Here is an 18344-nt window from a genome sequence, read left to right on the forward strand (position 1 = left end):
CCTCCCTCCCACGTCATGGCAGTACCAGTTGACAGCAACTTGATGCACAGACGTATCATTGAGAAAACACAAGCAGACAATCCACTATTGTATTTGATCACATGTTAATCAAAAGTAAATGGGAGCGACATTATGAAGATGAAAGGCTTTCACACTGGCTTCCCACATAAAATTAACAACCCAGAGTTTGCTGCTTTTTTGAGCCCATCTGCTCTGCTTTTACTCTGCGATAAATCTTGTGATCCCACCGCTTACCCTAATAGAAAAGGGGTGATTCATTAAGGTTCCTCTGTTGGAGTAGTGCAGATTCACCTGGCCTTTGCAGCATCAGGCGAGACTATCGACTGCTAGAGGGCTGCAACATGACCAGGGCAAATATTCCTGTATCTTTTTTGACCTGTGGTTGCTGTAATGAAAGATTCTTATGTGTGCTGTGCAGTTCAGAGTGTGTATCAATATATCATGCTGCTGGGTGCTGTGTCTCAGTGCAGAGTGATGCCTTTCACACTTGTCACCAACAACTAATCAACAACAATTGACCTGAGGATGAGTATGTGTGTGTGTGTGTGTGTGTGTGTGTGTGTGTGTGCCCATGTGCATGTGTGTTTGACAATATGACAGTTGTGCCACACCAGGACTCCCATGTCAGACGAATTGAAATTGAAGCATGCCAATCACCCTGTTAGTCAGCTCTCTTGTTTCATCATATTTGGTAACACGGTTCTACACATAAAGTCCTCTAGGAAAACGTGGTTAACTCCAGAGGAAGAGCTGTTTTCAGTGTTTACATAGGACTATTGTCTTGATGTGTCACTATGCTTGTATCTCAGAAATTCTTCAGTGTCCCTGGTTTTTGCCTTCAGTTGTTTTTTGTAGCTTTTTCCCCCATCGCCACTGCTGTTGAGTACATTACTGTTACCCTTGACAGCTTCAGAGTGTGACATTATCCTCAGAGCTGAGTGCCTACTCCCCTTTTCTCACGTCTTTTGAGAGAGCCGGTCATCAGTCAAACGCTAAAAGAGATGACAATTAGTGAGGGAGGGGGCTGAAAGAGTGAGAAGTTTCTAAATACAGCCATACTGGCTCAGCCCCAGCTTTATCACTAATGATTCATCAGTGCAGGAACTCTCTCTCTCTTTTTCTCTTTCTCTCTCTGTGCTCTTATTCTCTCTCCCCTACAGCCTCTGATTTCAGACTTCTAAGGGTGATTTGCAATAGCCTGTGTGTGATCATCACCAGGCTATTGTGTTTGGCTGAGGACGTCAACTAATGGAGCTCAAAGCGTCCTTTTAAAGCGCCTCTCGGTCTGTGTCGGCAACAGGTACTGTACCAGTTCCTGCATAATGTGCGGCTCAGACGCCATGACGCTACGAGCCTGGAGAACAGTAGATCACAAGGTTCACACATGCAGACTGTAAACCTCGTTATGTAACTGCACCATAATCACAGGTGGCAGCTCACATATCCTTTGCATGTCTGTGTCTAAATGAAAGGGTTTTGCCTCCCAGGGAGATGGCTAAGTGGGATTCACTGCCGCTTCCATGGCTACAGGTAACACATTTTCACTATTTTCAGACCAATAAGAACTGAAATGAAGCTGAGAGAGGGATAGGGAGAAAAGAAGGGAGGGGGTCTGGTGGTCAGCTGGGGTCCTTGGGCATACTAAGGCCATTGTAAACATCACTGTATAAAGAGAGTTTTGGAAAAATGAAAAATGGAGATTATATGCAGTTAAAGAGATTTTGAGATGAATTTATGTGTTGAAATCAACATTAGTGCATGTTTATAAATTTGTTTTACAGTAACTCCAGTCAGTATGTCTGGAGCTGGGTTGATTGTCACTAGGCATCCTCAAACACCCCTCTAATCCAGCCATTTTGCAGCACTTGAGCTGAAATGCCTCCATGCGGTGCACTATTGTGACTCTCTTGTCTCTGAGGAAAGATAATTCAAATTCATTAACAAAAGATGTCAAAAAGGAAAAAAAAAAACATAGTAACTAAAAACAGACTAACTTTGAAGTAAAGCCTGAAAATGAAAATAGAAGTGATAAATGACACACTCAGGTATTAAAACAGCAGCTGAGCAGAGAAAGGTGAAGAAAAAGTAGAGTTGGAGATTTCTTCACTCTTGCCAGTTGTATTCAGCAAGGTGTAATTTGCATTAATCAGAAGGGCCCTAAGAATAAGCTTTTCACAATCTCTCTGGTGATAGTGATTGTGGCATTTCATCTTTTACTGTGACGCTTGCCTAAGGCTGACACTGCACAGGAGCTGTATTGACTTATTGCTGCTGACAGCTCAATCTCTCTCCATCATAATCAAGAAAAATCATCTGCAGGGTCTCTGACAAACGAAGTGAAATACATATTAAATACGTGCTGCTTTAGTACTGTGTTACACCAGAAGTTAATGAAATCAGCTTTAACTTCTGAATTTAGGAAAAGATTAATTTAGGGAGCTTTTGATAGACTGACAGATTAGCCTATAGCCTATTAACAGACTGGATGTGACTTAACAAAATGTACAACCCCCCCACTTAATGTCACAGTTGTTCATTACACCTTGTTGGAAATGGTTAAATTATTTCATATTTAAGTATTTAATAAATGAAAACTACTTGCTTGAAAACAACAGCTACATACTGCCACTGAATCTTTCTCTGCCTCTTTACCTTTCATCCTAACAAGTCATTTTGTCTCACACTAATGCGTCTTTATATTGTGTGGAAGCCCGGAAGAGCTCTGAACTTTCCCCTTCCCTCTCTCCCCGCTCAGCTTGTCACTAAGCACCCCAATTACATTATTCTCTGAGACTCCTGTCTGATGCAGCTATTTCAGGCTTTGCAGCCATTCCTGTTCATTTCATTTTTGCAACTTCATTTCTTGTCAGCAGGGATTAGGAATGTGATATTACTGTACTCACACTGGCTGAAATAGTTGTGAAAAGGCCTTCTTGTTCTTGGGCCCAGCTGGTTGTTGTTTCGTTTGGTGGTGGTGGAGTGTGTATGTGTGCTGGGCAGTTGATTAGTTGATTCACTGTTGGACAGAGTGGAAATAACATCTTATACAACCTTAAAAACTGCCCAAGATATCAGCATCAAGCCTTAATTTGATTTTAAGTGTCTGTGTTTTAACTAGGGCTGGATAAAGAAATTCTATTTTCCCATTAATCGCAATTAGTGTTTGAAAATCCCAAGATCTACCTTTGTATTTGCGTCTTCTCTTCATAAACTTGTACATCTGCACTAAAAGTTATATGTATATCAGTGTTGTAAGTGGCTCAGTAAGGGCTGCATGGTTTCTCAAATGTCTACTTTGCCGAAACTGAGTTACTACAGTGTGCACAAACAGGTTATTTTCAAGTAAAAAGTAACACAAATGATTGCTGACTGTATGAGCTGCCTTGAGTCACAACAGTCTTGTGACTATTCACTGTGACGTGAATAATTACAGTCTATATGGACCTGCTGTAGTTTACGGGACTCTTGTGACTCAGGATGTTTAGCGACTCTAGAGATTGCATCTATGACTGAGGGATGGACTGAAATAAGATTCTGCACACTGATCTGAGCTCCATTTCTGTTCATTGAAGAGATATTGTCTCTGGCTATGTATGCATTTGTCAAGGAAAATAAATCTTTAGTATAGTTTTAGAACCAGGAAATGTGTTTACAGTTCAGGGGATGATGTGCTTGAATTCATATTCACAGAAACATCAATGTTGCTCACATGTTGATTGTGGAGAATTTTAAGATCCCAGGATTTATAATAAAGAACAAGATTCATATATTTAGATGCTTAATTTTCTGGTTTGCGTCTCTCTTTTTTTCTTTTTTTCTGTGATACAAACCCAGTACTCTTCTGTTAAACATGCTTATGTTAAACCCATTCTATTGCCAGCATGTGGTTCCTAAACTTAAAAGTCAAAACAGCCCATTGAATGCTCTTCGTACTGAGTATTCATTCAATTCCTCCAGCATTCTGTCACCTGAAACCTACAGAAAGCAATAAGAAATAGAAAAATAAATCCTGGTCATGCTTGTTAGCAAGACCCACAGTTCATTTTAAGCCAAGTAAACAACACCATAGTAAGACATTCCACAACAACTATTACTCTATCACAGTCTCAGGAGCCATGACTGTGTGCAAGGACAGAGACCGTTAATGCGTTTACATAATGACTCCTACAGCTGCACTTAACATCGCTCTTTCTCTCCACCTCACTCTGGATGGCTGGTGCTACTTTGAGTTCAGGAATCGGACAATAATGGTGGTTCAGTCTGATGGACATTCTTACTACCCTTAATAACATTATCATTATGTTACACTTGAATCAGCCATACTCGGCCTACACTGCAATGTTTCCTCCAATCTGCTATGACTACGTACTCAATGAAGAACAGTTATAAGGTTAAACATTTCTGATTGGCTGGCAGGTATTCATTAGAGCTGTGTATCAGGACGCCTCAAACATACAAGAGTCACTAGTTTAACCAAATAACAATAAACTGTGCGTAACCATAGCAGCAATTCTTAACTCATCACCCTGAAGCTAAGCAATTTAAGCACGATTTCCCCTTTTTTTCTTAAGTGTACATGGTTTAAGTGTGATAATGCACTCAAGGTGTCCTTATTGGCGTACACCTCAGTCATTTCTTGTCGTGTCTTCTTACTGTCTGATTCTGCTCATAAATTCCCTTCCTGCAATGTAATTTAATTGTTTATCAGTGCGCTGCAATGATGATATAAGTGGGTGTTTTTTTGTCTTAAAATTTCTGAATGCTGAAGACTTTATTGTATTTTTAAAATGTCAGACTGTATTCCTAAAAGGAATTGCAGTGGGATCTGTAATTTCCTAGATTATATACACTTATCTTGAACCAAAATTTGATTGTAATGTGTGCAGAATCAACCTATGACCAGTAAGGATGGAAACTGCAAATGTCACATCCAAAGCATAATTATCTCAAACAAACTCACCGTCTTTGCACAAGAACTGTCCATGTGACTCCTTGGTGATCCTTGTTTCATAATGTGTTGTCATTACCACTTAGCTAGCATCTGTAAGGGCTGTGAGCTATCGCGTCAAGGAAATGTTGATAATTTACAGAAAATTGTCTTGTGACAAAGTTTTGAGCACTCTTGTTACATCTGTGGTGACCTTCAGTGTTGACATGTGGATTTTAATAATTTCTGTTTGACTGAGGCATAAATACAGTCCATTGTTAACTACAGTTACATAAGCTTTTTAAGCATCATTATACAATACACTGTTGTTTAGATCAGTGAAATTTTTGCTGTCTGACTGGTTACACTTTAATAAGCAGGATGAATTAAAGCTTAAGCCTCCAGTGATGGAGGTGTGTGGTGAGTGACATAACAGTGTGTGTGACAGCAGCATAAGCCCTGTTATGCACACTCAAACGTCTATTTGAGTGTGTCTAGTTTGACGTACGTTTTGCACCCACGAAGAGTTGAACAAATGCAATTTCCCACTTAAGTTGCCGCTCAGCGCAACTCAGAGGCTTTTACTGTAAGTTTACGGGACGCAAACAGTTCCTCTCAAAGAATATTGCCTTCTTATATTCTTACATGTCGAAGAGTTTAGTATATCAAAAAGAATTGTGCCGTCTATCTGATTTTGAGTGCTGCTGGTCATGGAATAGTTTTCAATGTAAGAGTCAGTGTAAGACATTATGATGAATGTCAGGTAGAAAAATTCTTCCAGTCAGACTGAAACCCTTCATATACTGTGCACCTTGCTCGAGACTTGTATCCACAACACCTGTTAGCTTTTCACGAGTTTCATTACCTAATGTGCTGTGTGGTGCGATGCTGGGGGTGGCAGTTGGGTGTGTGCGGTTCACCAGTGTCCTCACCTTGACAGCATGCTGAGAAAAGCTCCTGTCTGCTTTTCCATCGATACCCTGGGGGTGAGAAAATTAACCGGCTCAGGATCCGGTGTCCTCGCAGCCACCCCTCCCTCTGCTGACCCTGACCTCTGCCTCGGTCCAAACGACAGACCATCCCTGTGGTGATCAAGCGCTCTACTGAAAGAAACTAGTGCACATGGAAATACCTGCTGTTTATTGATTTAGTAAGAATTTAGATTACATTTGCTGTAATGTAAACAAATGTGACACATGATTCTGAGCACTCTCATCATCTTCTCATGGTGTTAAAACCAGTTAAGCACAAAGCAAGTTCATTTTAGGATTTGGGCCCTTCAGGTGCTCTTAATTTAGCCACATAAAACACTTCACATCTATAGGGGAAAATGAGGATCATGGTTTTTATTTAAGTCACACTGAGCTCCAACAAAATGTTTCTACTAAATGAGGTAATGTTTGGACAGAGAGATGATCGCTCACCTGATGTTGCAGTGGTGCCTCCTCTTACCCATATGACACTGTGTCTTGGCAAGTTCATTATAACAGATGTTGCCACTCATGACACATATTAAACCTCTCTGCTGAACTGATTATGTCTGCAGGCGCTCTTGGACTCCCCCTTTGATTCTATAGCAGATATTTTTAGGGCTGGTCTCTCACTGGGAAAAAAGAAAGAACCAAGAAACCTCAGCTAATTTATTTTCTGTGGGCATGACCACCTGTATGGAGGGCTGCCTGTCACTCATCCAGTGAAAGACTAATGGAGGGTGTTACCATTATGAATAAAACCTTCTCCAACAAAGAAAATGGGTGAACGGGCATACAAACAGGACATGCAGTCCTCATTAAACTGTTATATTCCTCAAAGTTACACAATCCCCTACATTTCTAACAAATTAGCTCACTTTAAATGGCAGAACGAGGACAGGGAGAGCGGTTACGAGTCTGCTGGCACAATTTGACTCATTAAAGCTACTGTATGTGTTCCCTCATATATCTGTTACTCTAACCTTGATTGTTCAGCTGCAATGTGATTGTACAGTTCCTGTGGATCCCTGAAAGCTAGTCCCAAGAAGGGAACTGGTCGCAGTATTGTGCTCAGGAACCAAGTGAAAACAGGCCAAGAACCAGATCACATCTTGTCATGTAAGACAGAGATAAACACATGAAATTCATACTGCTCTCTCATTGTCCATTACATTAACCAAAAGTTAATGAAAGCCTACGTGTGTTGTCTGAAAGCTTCAGTGTAGAATATTCCATGTACTTGTTTTCAAATTTATCTGTGTGGGTGTGCGTACATCTGTGTTAGAACTTGTCTCCTTATTTTGAGGTTGTTTTTTTTTTTTTGTTAGTATGTATTTGCGCACAGGAGAGTGTGTGCACACAGAGCTATTTGTAGCAGGTCTGGCTCCCTGGGAACCCATCCTCCATCTGTCGATTCCTCGCAGCCGAGCCCAGCGAAGCCCTAATTTTACCCTAAATTTACCAGCAGCTGACCCTTTTTCTAAGTGGCATCATAGACCCCATTATTTCCAAGCATCACTCTCTACTACTTTCTCACTCTCTCTCTGCTTTATCCCACCCCCACCCCCCTAGGTCTTTCTTCTCAACACTCATAAAGACCTATCTCCGTATGCTCTTTCACACACTCAGGCACAGTCACTGTCACACCTACACACGCTCATCTGCAATGTTGCTAGAATAGACACAAGACAGAAAAGGCAGATTTATACCAACTGGCTAAGATCTTCTGGGAGTCACAGATGTCATCACGTGATTTAAATGCCACGCTGCACTGGAGGTTGAACAAAAGTTCAAAAGTGTGTTGTTGTATGACTAGTATGTTGTGATGCTGAAAAATAGCCCTGTGGCCTTGGAAAAATGAATTAACCAGTAAGACATATGGTGGTTTTGTGCAGGCATATGGTGGGATGCCACTTGCCCCTTTAGCTTGGGGCCTTTGTGGATAGAGCCACAAGATGCCATTCATAAGACTGAGCTAAGAAGCTCTCCTTCACACATTAGAGTTGGAATAAAGAGGAAATGCTGGGACCAAGTACTGCATTTATTTTGTTTTACATCTTTTAAGCCATTAAATGAAAAAGCCACTTTACTGATGACAGTTTCCTTTTAGGCAGCCACTGGCTTTCCATTCATATCAGCATGATGTAAAAATCAACCTTGGAGACATATGTAACTGCCTTGCGACCAACAGTCCAACAGTGAACAGACCATCATTGTCATTTTATTATTGAATGACACTTTTGTTGTGTTACTGTGTCGCTGTAAGCAGGGGACCTTTTGAAAACTGCACCTTTTGGTGTGTTCAAGGGCATTCAGACACCAAGGGTTTCAGATTTTGGTTGCAATCAGCAACCTCTCCAATGCAACAAACAGCCAAAACCACTTTTTTGTTTGACAACATTTGTGTTCCTTTGTGACATCATATCTTGTAAGGCCATTGCTTTTTGCCAGCAGTCTGAAAAGTCTTGATGTCAGAGATGTCAGAGTGGCTGTCTGCACCAACCAGATGCATGCAAAATGGCTAGTAAAACCATTGGAAAACTCAATTCTTTACACAGTATCTGTATGGAGATTGACTTCACATCCACTATTCCTCTGGTGCAATTCAACCTTTCCACGCACATCCATATCTGCATGTCTATATAAAGATATAACCCTCAGCGTGGCCGTGGTAGTATCAGTTGTTCCCAACACTGGAGTTTTCCAGGTTGGGCCCAGTGTTGCGTGGCAGGAGCTGATAGCATGGCCATAGCAGTGCAGTTGTGTCAGCTTTATTCTCCACTGAGGCTTTACACTAATTCACTGCATCCGATCCCGCAGCAAGGCGCTCAATGGCCCCGCTCACCGGCTCCAAAGGCCAAACATTTCTCCCATTGTTCCCTTGAGAGAGGCCGGATTTAAAGGGACGGCTGGGGAAGGGGAGGATGTTCAGCAATTTTTTCTTTCGGACTGCTCGTGTTCACATGGATGAACTTTGTCAGAACTTTTTTGCCAATTGTTAGTGTAATTCTGATTGTGAAGTGCGTGTTCCTACTGTATTTGTCCGTGTGTTTGTGTGTGTTTTTGTGTTTGGGTGTCACTGACCCAAGGCAACCCAGTGGGATTCACTTTGGCTCTATGCGAGATTAAGCTTTTCGAGTTGCTGTCCCTCTTTAACACCTCTCACTGTGGGCGTGTGGATGAGAAGTGAGAAATAGACTGAGGCTGTGTGAAATTACTAAAAGTCAGCCCTCATTTTAGTTGTGGGAATCACATAGAGTTGGGAGGGAGGATACAAACCACACAGATTCATATCAATCAATCATCTTGGACTACTGCACTGTTGAAGAGTCCTACTTTAATTAGAACTGTAGTACTAGAGAAATCAGAATAGTTCCTGCTAATTATAATACTTTGTCCATGGGCTGATTAAACGTCTACAATACCATTAGCAATCACTCTTATTTTGTTATGTCATTTTCTGTTTTTGCATCTTGTATAAATTCAGTTTTTCTCTTCGCTGACTCCAGGTCTATGCAGCATTTTCTGGACATAATAGTGAATGTAATGTAATTAAGCCTGTTAATAGACATCTTGAAGACAAGTACTCTATCTGATCATAAAGTAAAGGATAGCAAATGTAAAGCATAAAGAAAGACAGCCATCTGTCCATTTACAAGTTTTACATTCAAATGATGCATCAATATTTAATTAATGTTGTACTGGAATGTGTTAAAATGTGACCTTAGCTTGTCAAACCATTTGAAACTTTGTTGGACGTATGACTTGTTTCTATTCTCAAGTTTCATTATAGCGGAAACTTCAGAGATAGAGGACCCAAACTTATGTAACATTTAGCTTTAATGCATCTAATCCTCTGGCATTAAAGCCTAAAGCTGAGCGCTCACAACATTATCCAACTCAGCAGACACTGGGATGGGGTGCTCTCATTACAGCAATGAGCCTCCTGAGTGAGCCCTCATGTCACCATTAGGTTCAGTGCTGCAGCAGCATGAAAGAAGAGGTGCAAACTGACAGTCGCCAGTCTTCTCTATTACACTGATGGGGAGAGGCTCTTATTAACCAAACAATGCATGCGTCAGTAAGACGAGGGATAGAGAACACCCCCTGTAACTCCATCTCAGCCCGTCTAAACTCTGTCATCCTGTTGCATATCTGACAAATGGGTGTGATTTGTTTTTTTTTTTAAGAATGCTTAACAATAGCTCAGTAACATCTGCTTTCATTAATTATTGGGCCTAGATTGGTCCTAAAGTCATGCATTATTTCTCTGCTTGAAAAGTCACATTGGTTTCAGTTTGTGAAATCTAAAGTCCTCACCTGAAAAGCAAAAGACAGCAGACTATACCACATCCAAACACAGATGATGACGACAACAACAACAAAGTTATTGTTATATCATAGAAGTTATATACCATAATATTTATCATAGAAACTTTACTATTTTCATTTTGTAAATGCATTATGCATCTTCAGCTCCTCCTTTTTTTCTGATAAAATAAGTCTCAACTAATTTTGTTTCTGATTCAGATCAGCCATTTTTTATGGTTACCATAATATTTCTCATTAGATATGATCATATCATATCATATCATATCATATCATATCATATCATATCATATCATATCATATCATATCATAATGTTATTAACCTTTAAGTGACCATTGCATGGTAATTATACAGTATTGGTACCCACAGGACTCATACCTGTGCCAAACTGAGATCTTGTGTTGCTTTACTATGACAGGCAGTGTTTTTAGATAGCAGTTATATCAATGAGCCCCATGACTCTGTACAGGATACATGAATATAGCAAATGAATGCATAATAAAGTAATTACAATGAGCTTTCAAGTGTGAATTTCAGCATGAGCATAGGTCTGTCCCAACTCATGTCATTGTCTGAAACACTGATATAGCTGCATTATCCCTGAAAAAAATGCTGAAAAAAAATCTTCCTATACGCAGCCTCAACTTCAAACCTCAACTTTTACAAATGAATTTCTTGCTCCTTCAATTTGTAAATTTCATTTTTGTGTTACTAAGCTGCAGCACACTCTGACCGTGGCACAAGTATCCCAGTGCTGCAGGATTATTCACTGTGTTGCATCAGAGCTTCACAAGGCAATAACAGTAGAGGACAGGAAGATCCCAAGTGGTGATGCTTCATGCTCTCATTTTGGAGGACTTATTTTATTTTTGGCTCATTCGCCACACACAAGGGCTCAAGTGGCTGTGCCAGTAGCACTGTACAGTAACCCCAGTGGCCTGGCCATTAATGCATGACAGATAGAGCTTGCTCTGCCATGAAGTGTGTGTCATTGTAGTTCAGATTACTATCAATTACGTTGACTTGGTACATGTAAGGAAACGGACTTCAAACCAGTGATCATCAGCATATTATAGGTAATTTGCTGGTCTACTAACACAATAGTGAGTCAGCCTACAGGTAGTTCATCAAAGCATTTGCTCTGATGCACAGGAAATGATGCATTTTGCCTTTCCAGCAACAACATAATCAACAAACTCTTATATATTCAATTTCATATCATATACCTATGATGTGGACATGCTGCCTGTGTTATTGGATGTTTTGGGAATCTCACAGCTTTTGCAAACTGTTTTATAACAATTTCACTTTTATAACACTCACTGATACTGAAACATGTCCAGCAAGAGCTATCTTAGCAGCCAGGAAATTGAGCGTTTAATCTTTCAGCAACTGGAAACGATCCTCTAATTACTGTAATTGGCTGGTGAGGAAGCGGGTGTGGTGGCATGGAGGGAGCCACGGTGGCACCCTGATCACCGGCCTCCGACTGTCCTCCAAGCATCATCGCCTCGGCTGTTTTATCACCTCCAACCACTCTATCCTCCTAGATTGTGTTTCACCAGTCTGCTTTTCACCTCCACCCCCACTGACAACCTCACAGGGAGGATTTCTGTATTTCTGTATGGGCAGAGAGACCCACAGTTTTCATGAGAATTATTCCTCGGAGGGTTGGTGTAATAGTAATGTGGAATAATAAAATATTGAGCATAGTATTTTTAGGAGAAACTTCATCTATTGCAATGTTGTACTCATTCAAAATTGGCTAAAATTTTCCCTAGAGGCTGAGCTTCTTAATTATTTTGAAACTAGATTTGAAGAGCAGCTAAATCCCACTGGTGAGTGATTTTGTCCAATGTGCTGTGGGATTTGGAAGGTAAGCATACCAAAATCCAATGCATTCATCAGTCACTTAATCATTAACAAATACGCTGTCTTCCCTTGCAGTCTTATGGTACTATTGTAATGCATACAGATCAATACAGAAAGGGGCTTTAAAGAGGAGGTAAATGAACAAAACTGCTGTTGTTTCTTGAACTGACACAATTGCTCACTTCCAATTTCCCCAGTTATTCTGATATTCAGATGCACTTTACTCTTTCCATGAAGAGACCAAAGTGAAGGAATGAGGCAAAACTCCAGGCCAAAAGTGTCATTCACTCAAAACTCCCTTCGAACCACAGAGAATTTTTTTAACCAAGACAGGGCAGTTTTGGAAGTAACTGAGGTAGGAGGAGTGCGAAGGAGAGCCGACAGTGTATGGTGCTGTCAGCCCAGCTTAGTGTCAGGGCCTGTACCGGCCGTGCTGAGCTGGTGTCACAGTGAGTCTCCAAGGCAGGGCACCAGCCGAGCGGTGACACTCCCAGGACATGCGACCTTTTCCCAACAGTCATCCCGGACTGCTCTCTCCACTGGACATCTCAGGAGAAGTCATTGACTTTTTATTGACAATCTTTTTATACATCAGCTTCAAACTGTGTATAAAGCAGTGGCGCACAGTGTCATGCAGTCATTTGTTTCAACAAAATTAGCAAGGTCATTTTTGTGGTTTGGCCTTATTATATTAATATCATAGGAATTTTCTGGTGTAATTTATATTATTGATCTACCCCCTCTTTCTCAGCCTTGTCCTCTTTGTCCTTGTTATTGTTATCCTACATTTTCTGGAGTGTTTCTAAGAAACCTCCTGTGACCGAAGCTTACATATGTACAGCAGGTGGAGTGTGCCATTAAATGTACTGGAGTGAGAGATTTGCGGAAAAGCAGAGAGTTGCACCGCTTACTGAACACAAAATGTCTTTTGGTTGCATTGCATCATGGTCTCTAGGGGCCTCTGTCTGTAGATAGTTTGTTAGCTTTAACACATCTGTGATGGATTTCCCCCTGCACGGGTGTGAATTTTGCTGAAACTGCTGCTCTTGACAGCTGCTCTTGCTCATTCATTCTGAGGGACTGACCTTTATGGTCGATGTTTGTGTGGATGAAATGGTGTCTGCTAACTAACAGGATGTCATATTGTTTTTGTACGGCCAGTAAAAGAAATAAGAATGATCCATGGCTATTTTTTTTAGCCACATATGAGGAGCATGGCTCAAGGGATAGCAGTGATAGTCAGTCTACCACTTTGGTCCAGACTGAAATATCTCAACAACTAGTTGAATTGTCCTAAACCCCCTCAGGGTGAATTTGTAATAAGGTTTGTGATCCCTTGACTTTTTATTTAGCATCATCATCAGATTGAAATTCTGATTTGCTTTTGCTTTTTTGATTTTGGTTTATGGTCAAATACCTGCAAAACTGATCAGCTTTAGCTGGGAATGAGTACTAATCAGCAAATGTTAGCATGCTAACACACTAAAGTAAGATGGTGAGTATGGTAAACATTTTACCTGCCAAACATCAGCATGTCAGCATTTTCACTGTAATATCCGCATGTTGATATTAGCATTTAGCTCTAACTACTACTGTATCCAAGTACTGTCTAACACAGGCGGGCAGAGGGCAGGTCATATTTAGCAAATGATAAGGCAGGTAATGTTATTTGATTTTTATTTCTTATTGTTCCCTACTTCTTGTACTTGGTTGATAGTTACACTCAGATTATATTTTATCTGTATTTTAATACTTTTTATGTAAGATTTCCTCTGAGAGAATATTGAGAGTTATTTGATCACAGTGTGATAACCCGAAAATAACATATGACTGCTGATTATTTTTACATTTATCTTAAAAACAGTGTGTTTTGGCTGGCACATGTCTGTTTGAGTATTTAAAAAAGACCTTTCTTTCAGTACATCTATTTGCTCCCTTAATAATCAGAGGCACCATTTTTGTGTGGTTCATTTGTCTGTCTGGGTCCTCTGTATTCCTCCCGGCCTTTTCTACAGGGAACATCTAATCAGCTCCTGTGTAATTGGAGCTGTGTTAAGATGATCTGCAGGAGTGGGACGTCGGCTCTAATCACACACACACATACACACACGCACAAGTGAACTGCAGCACTCTGGCAAGAGCAATTATTACTTCAACACTGGTACCTTTGGTTACAATGGAGAACGGCATGTCCACAGGGAGTTGGGAACTCTAATAAGATACTGTACATTTTCTCACTTTTTCACGTTACAACCTTTAAGAGAATGCATAATTATACAGACTTTGTGGTCTTTTCATCTGTCCAATATTAAAGATTTAGCAGTGGCCACAGTGGAGAGTTATGCTCTGTCTTGTCAGGCCTGACTCAGCATAGTATTTGTTTCTACATTGATTTGGGAAGAGGGATTTGTAGTGTTCTATATCAGACTATGCCATGCAAATACTTTGTAGTCATGTGTTCTATGAATATAATTGAATTATGTAAAAAACAAAACCTTGCAGCTTATTTCTGAAGAAAAAACATACAATATTATCTTTCAGAATACATGTTTAAGCTGGTTTCAGTTTCTCCGCCAACATCTTGGTGATAAAATATAACAACCGGTGAAAATGGGGTGAACAGCTTGTCACAGTCATCTGCCGCTGGTTGAATGAAGTCTTTGTGGAGCTTTTGGATTCGTTTAGCAGCAATCAGCTATCACTGAGCTTTGCGTCTGCTGGGCAATCGACCAGTTTCACTTTACTGTGTCAGACAGATGTCGTTTTCTTCCCAGTTTCTTTCCTTTTTTTAAAATCCAAAATGGGGTGTCACTTTGTGTTTGTTCTTCCATCCTCCCTGAGGAATGATAAAGTGCTCTGTGCTTTTATAAACCTCAGCACTGCTGAGCATGCGACTGCCCAGCAAAGTAACTACATCGCTGTCAAAGAAGTGAGAGTCCCAAAGTACAACAGGACTTTCAGTGTTTTGCACGATCAGTGTAGAGTCCCTTCTTCTCAAGCAGGCCTGGCATTACATTAAAGCTGGGTCAAATGTTATCAGACTGCATCTCTGCACAGCTGTGCTTCATTTTATTGTCACCAGGTTTGACTCAAGTGTTATAACCAACCATGAAGGGTTCATTTTAACCTTTAATGTCCTGATAGATTAAAATATACTGTATATTCATCAGAAGTGCTGGAGCTGAGTAAAAGATGAAACACCAAAGCAGACAAGACCTTTTTAATAGCACAGGTAAAAATTCCCAGTTCTCTCTTGTTATTTTTTGAGTACAGATTGCCCACATTTGCCATCTGCTTCCTTGACGCCTGTTGTCTTTTTATGGATGCTGGTTACCTCAGCCAACAGCTAAATGCTGTTTTAAGCAGACATCTCATCAAAATGCATGTAAAGCTGGGTACTGTCGCTATAACACTGATGATGTGTTTCTGTCTGCCACTTATAAAAAATGGCACTCCAGTTCAGAAATCTGAAATCTGATCTAAAAGATCTGAGTAGAACTGAGCGAGAGCCGAGATTTGCTACAGCTGCTACAGCTGCTTTGTACATGTCTTGCTACATATACTGAAATACTACTCTCATGTTGTAGTGCTTTATTAAAATTTACACTTTGTCATACCATCGACCTTTTTTCAGCTGAATGAGTTGAAACTCCATTAATGCTGTGTATGGATCTGTTATTAGACTCACAGCTACTGAACAGGATTATTCCTCCTCTACTCCAGCTCTTGTCCATTTCTTTCCAATCAAGCTATCTAATCTTATTACTTCACTAATTAACTGCAGCCGGTGATATTTTTAGAATCTAGGTCAGCCCGGTGTCCCTGTGACCTGTGTGGAGTGGCTGGATTTGTGCAGCTATACACTAACTCTGAGTAATAATTTGTGACATTTTGATATAAATTAATGTGTGATTTGCTCCTGTCTGTTGCTGATGAATATATCTCATTAGTGATTGAACCTATTATGAGTTAATAAAAACCTTTACAAAAACAGTCCTCTGGTGCACAGTAAGTGATGTGTTTGGCCACACTGATTGACAAGCAATCTCTCAGGGGATGCTGTGAAAAAACACAGCAGTAATGAGCAACAAAGATGTTTCTGAAATTAAGATAAAACAGGGATCGAATAGAAGTTTTTAAGAATTTACATTATGTATTTGTCATAAGGAATGTTTTAGTGCCATTTAAAGCAAAGCTGTGACCTTCAGGAGGACATATCTTTTCAGACAGCTAAAAGGCAGTCTTAAGAGTGATGTGAAGCGACAGGGAGGATCACCACTGACCTGCCCATACAGGCAAAACATCTAGTCCAAAAACTTTCCTCTGAGAAATTCTACCAGTCTATTAACATCATGATAAAATGAAAAATAGAGAGAGACTACTTTACCTTTTGTCTACTAAGAAACTGCGACCTATTCATCAGTAAGTACTGGTTGTCAACCTGTTTCAAATATTTTAAATGATGGACACAAAGTGCCATACTGTTTCTGTTTCTTCTCTGCTGTAAGCAAATGGTTTCCATGCTCTTTATTCTTTTCTGTGCCTTTTCATATTAAGCATAATCCATTACATTAGTGGTCATTCACTTCTGTTTCTGGCACATGGCTTGAATGCAAAGTTCTTTTTTTATCACTGAATATATGTTGAGAGCTATATTTAGTCTCCTGTTTACAATGAGACCTACATTGGCCCTTGTACTGTGTGGGAAACCCTATTTTTGTTCCATGTGTTTGTAGGTACTGTAGGCACTCTGAAACCACAACACACAACAGAAGCAATATGATCAACAAGTAACTGGGATTTTTTTTCCTGCCTATTACTCATACCATACTTCAGTTTTTTTAAAACTATATGACCTCAGCAATATGCTGTAATAGTAAAAAAAAGGCTATTCAAAAGCATCAAAACTATATTATACTGCTGTTCATGTTAACCTACACAATAGCGCATAGGTGCAATGAAGATGGATCTGATTCTGATTTAAATGCCGAGCTGTGAATTGTTAGTCGTCCTACTCATGGTGAGTGTTTTCTCAACCACGCTCTCTTTGTCTGCTCTCTCAGTGCTGTGCAATCACACTCAAAATGAATCATCTGCCACTCTGAACGCATTGTTTCTGACCAGGTTACCTGCCGCACCAGCACGGGTTCCATACCGGCCTGAACCCCGGGCCGAACCTCATCTCTGCCACCGTCATTCTCTGAGTTTGCACCTGCTGCCCCTGTCTCTGTTTATAATGGATTAATCCACAAGTGTAGAACAACAAATGAGACTCGCTTGTTTCTTTCTAAAAAGACACAAAAACACAGCTATGACAGAATGAAAGGCTTTTGTATATGTAACACCCAGAAAGACAAAGCTGACGAGACAAATAAGCAGAATTTGCTTCTGTTGAGGAGAATGACTAATGAATATGTGATGCTTCCTCCACACTTGGACCCAGTTGAATATATTGTTGATGAGATAATGAAATATCTTAACGATATAAGTACTATTTCCACATTACTCCCCATTTCATTAAAGTCAATTTGTGTTTCGAGCCACAAATGATTTGTTATCAACATCTACCCAGCCCTTTTAAATTTTCTTCTGATTTTACTATGTAGAGATGCTAATGTGACGGATGATTTACCAACAGCTATTTAGATACTTTCTAAAATTAGAAGAACACATCATTGCCTTGTCCCTCGTAACAAGGCATATGTAAAGGATGTGCAGAAGATCACACTTTGAGACCTGTGATTATTAATTTTCACTTTCAGATGCTCCCTGACACCTTGGAGGAGAAAACATGGCTAGTTAGGAGGAGCCGCAGCACAGAGTGTGCCATTAATTTAGCATGAGAGTGCATGTAGGAATGCGTATAGGCACTGATCTGTGTGTTCATGTTCCTGCTTTTATGCCTGATTGTGTAACAGTCTTTGCATCTGCATCTGCATTCCTTGTGCCTGTCATTTCCCGCTCTGGATGTAGAACATATCAGACCGATCCTGATGGAGCCTGGACTCTTTATTCTCTGAAGGAGATTCCAGCTCTGGTTACCACACTGACCATGCAACACTGGTCACCTGAAACCCAGCACCTACAGCCACCTACAACCAGTCAGCTTCATTTGTCACTTTCACCACACAGCTGCACGCATAGGTTCACGGTACACTCTACTACATATACATCCTCCGCCTTGAGGCACAGCTTGCCTTATTAGGACTTATCAGTGATGACT

The sequence above is a fragment of the Lates calcarifer genome, linkage group LG23, assembly GCF_001640805.2.
Source record: "Lates calcarifer isolate ASB-BC8 linkage group LG23, TLL_Latcal_v3, whole genome shotgun sequence".
Classification (NCBI taxonomy): domain Eukaryota; kingdom Metazoa; phylum Chordata; class Actinopteri; family Centropomidae; genus Lates; species Lates calcarifer.